The following is a 3,865-nucleotide window of genomic DNA, read 5'->3' on the forward strand; positions in this document are numbered from 1 at the left end:
GATCTCCAGCGATTTGGATTCATAGCACAAACTCAATAGGTGAAACGATCCTAGCAATTAAGCACTCTGCAATTCAACGCAATCAGCGTCGATCCAACACATAAAATTTCCATTTAATCAGCACACAACACATAAAATTCAGAATGCGACACCCGATCTGGAATTGGAACTGTAACTGTGAGGGCTCTCCAACAGGTTATAGGAAGGAACAAAACCAAGGCCCACCGTTTTAATAATGATAGAACTTTTACTGAAAATTTGAAAATGTAGTATACAGCTCAGAATTTCAATAATAGAGGAGCTTTTACTGAAAGTTTGAAACTATATGCAGCTGGCCATTGATGATCGAAAATTGCTTTTCGCAAGGTTAGTACGCATCCTTTTCATGCCTCGAAGCCGTATTTTAAAAAGACATATACAACGTGACAAAGCCCTAACATTTCCAATAGATTCCGAACGACATTTCATGTTTTATGAACTCTTCCCTGGTTAATGATCTGTAATTGATTTAGCACAGATTCCAAAACACGTTTCGATTGATTTAAAGATTTAAATATATTTTAAAGATTCAGAGATTACAGCTCGATTTGCTCACTCTGCCAAAATGTCTCGTAAAAGATAGCAAATTTACTCTGGAGCAGTAATATATGGCCAAATTTAGATCGGAACTGGACTCATAGTTCGAAATAAATTTTATTTGACTCCTCAAGAATGCGGTGCCATGAAGAATCTTGTTCATCATTCTCACAAGCATCGGTCCTGGTCAAGGTTAATTATAAGGAGTATTCCAAAGCCAAATGGCTCTGAAAATCTTATTTTGGTTGGAAATTGATTAATAAAAGGTTCAAGTTTCATTCGATTAGATGAATTTTAAAAAAATTAGGGTTTTGATGAAGTCAACGCTCGCAAAATTTTATGAGGCAATGAAGAACGGTGTTCCGGAATTTTAGTTAGGAAAATCGAAATTTCTTCCCAGTGACGGAAAGTTAGAGTTTTAAAGAATCTTTTTTCTGCTTGTTTAGTCAAATATCTTGTGACCGAAAGCATTTAAATATCGTAAATGCAGTAAGAAAGCATTTAAAGATTCTAAATAGATAGAAGTTTTTCCTCGCTCAAATATTTTTATTAATTTATTTTTTCCAACCTGATAAAAAAGATTTAAATTTTTGAATATAATTATAATTTTGTTACGATTCAAATTTTTCTTCTAATGACTTGTTTTTCTCAAGAATCTGCTTTAGGATCGTAAAAATTTTCAATTAAATGTTTGATTAATAAGTATTCGTGTTTCCTATATCTGCAAAATCTTACAGCAAATCACCTATCCACATTTCGTTCAATTTTATATTATACAAGTGAATTATAAATATTGTAGGTATATTATACGCAGTGGAATCGGTAGATGAATCTGGTGTCATCTGTTTGGATGGAGAAATGGAAAACCATAGTAAAAAATCACAAAACAATTGCATAGTCTAATAAATGTGGAATATTGTTGTTAAGGAATCTGTTTAGTTATTAACACTGTGAGTATATATACACAGTGGAAACAGTAGATAAATTTGATCTAATAAGTATAAATGGAGAAATAAAGAAATGAGGTACACATGGAAACAGCAGAAGGATCTGATGTCATAGGAAGAAATGGAGAAGTAAAGAAATGAGAGTTGACATTATTTACATTAAATATTAACACTTTAGATATTCAGACTAAAATCAGTTGATGAAAGCACTTACAGACTTTGTCCTTGCCGGATGTGCAACAGTAATGTGCTCAGAATTTAAGTGCCAACAGACCAACCACCATATATTTAGCTTATATCTATTCACTTTGTTAATTGGAAAAATATATATTTATGTGTTGACATTATTTAACTCTTTCCATTATTTATGTGTTGAGTTTTTATCATCTACAAAAAAAGTTGAGTTGCAACAAATAGATATGTTTTCTGTCCAGTAACATATTATATATAACTTTTTAAATATATCAAGGATTTAAGAACATTTTATTCTATTCCAGTTTTCAAAATTTTAGTGTTTAAAATGGATTTTAGTGTTTATTCTATTATTATGTTGTTCTTTTTAGATTATGGTATATGGAGAGCATTAGTGTCTTTACTCTCCTGATTATGTTTGCAGGGAAAAAATATGTCCTGTAAATAAATGGCATCCTATTTTGCCTTTGTTGAAGAATCCATAGAGCCCTCCCCCATGGAGTGTGCAGGTTACGAGCAGTATGTGCATCTCCCCGAGCTCAGTGCCATGTGGAAATTCAAGGAATGGCCTGGTTGGTCTAGAGAGGGGTTGGTAAAGGCTGCCTTACAGTCATTGGAGATTACTTTTCGGTTTGTTTCGTCTGTCTTCTGTGACACAATAACTTACATTGACAAATAGGAATGGAAGAGAAGGCTTGAATCCTTAATTAGTTCCCAGATTGAGTTGATTTCAATGATTTGTGAAAATGACAAGCAGGTTCCCACTCTTCAGTTATCAGTAAGTAGTGGTGTTCTCTCATGGAAAGTTTTCCGTGAGGTATGGTAGAGACCTGGTGCTTTACCTGTGGTTAGCAGAGCAAGTGAAGAGAGCTTACTTCCTCGTTTGGGTACATGGAAAAGCGTTGAAGCTATGGTTTCTAGAATATGGCTTGCCAATTGAAGGCCATATGCAGAGGACTCCCTTCACTTTAGGTCTGGGGGAACCAAATATGTCAGGTAAGCCTCTTCTTGAATATGATAGAATCTGCAAGCCAAGATATTTGCACTCTTTAAAACAACATAAACAGTTCCATAATCCAGAAGATGCCAAACTTTGCAATGTCCTCCAGATCTTTGAGGCTTAGGTATTTGTAGGCCAAGAATTGTTGCACAGAGTATATGAAAGAATAGACTCTGGGGATTTCGTAGGAGCATCCACAGACTGTTGGATGGTTGAAAGGATGTGGAACATGCTCACAGAAATTGTCAATTTGCTTCTAGTGATGGACCCAGATGATTTCCTTTGCCTTAAACACCAGTTGGCAATTAGCAGCACTAGTACGCTTACAGGCGCATATTGCCTTCGGTCTGCCCCCCTTAGAGACCTTACAAATGCATGCAAGGAACTCAGGCATCTGGCACCCAAATTCATGGGTGTTGAGGCTGATCCAAAGGGTGGACCAAGGCTCCTGGAGGCACTTATGCATTTGTTTCATTCACATGGACTTCGCTCACATAACACTTTAGGTGCTTATCATGTTGCAACAATACATGTTCTGTTGGCCTTCCAGGCAATAGAAGCCGCGGTGAAAAGGTTTTTCTTCTCACATCATCAACTGGTAGTAACAGCCATGGGTAGCATTGAAATGAAGGGTCCATCATATCTAGGTGCTTGTGATGCGCTGTGTCAGATATATTTTGAACCACCTTATTTCCCTAGTGTGGATGGTGCAAAGATATTTTTGGGTTACTATTGGCACTAGAAGTCTACAACTATGGTGGATGGTACACTGGAATATCTACAGACAAATCAAGTGAAGTTTACAAGACAAAGAACAATGCGTTCAGTTTTTCAAAGTATTACCCCAAATTCATACATACACTTCTTACATTGATAGTTTTGGGTACTATACATAGAATTATATTGGATATAGGATTAGACTCATTTTTTTCATAGAATTATATTGGATATAGGATTAGACTCATTTTTGTTCATCCCCATCAGTAGGACCAATCAATAGAACAATGCTAGAAATTTGGAAAAAATAATTTTTTTTCCCTCTCCAACATGGATAGGATACTAAGGATTCATAGTGTGCAATTCCTCCTTTGTTAAATACTGTAAAAAATTGTCCAAAATTAAAAAGGTAATTATTAAAATTATTAAATTT

At 35.2% G+C, this 3,865-nt stretch overlaps 1 pseudogene; it reads left to right on the forward strand.

The window, feature by feature from the left end:
• Window positions 1-2,935: 2,935 nt before the first annotated feature.
• Window positions 2,936-3,457, forward strand: LOC149204457 (nematode resistance protein-like HSPRO2 pseudogene; annotated as a pseudogene).
• Window positions 3,458-3,865: the final 408 nt, after the last annotated feature.

This window comes from Pinus tabuliformis, chromosome 1_2 (genome assembly GCF_031772625.1).
Source record: "Pinus tabuliformis cultivar Carrire ecotype Pingquan chromosome 1_2, CPIR1, whole genome shotgun sequence".
Taxonomy (NCBI): Eukaryota; Viridiplantae; Streptophyta; class Pinopsida; order Pinales; family Pinaceae; genus Pinus; species Pinus tabuliformis.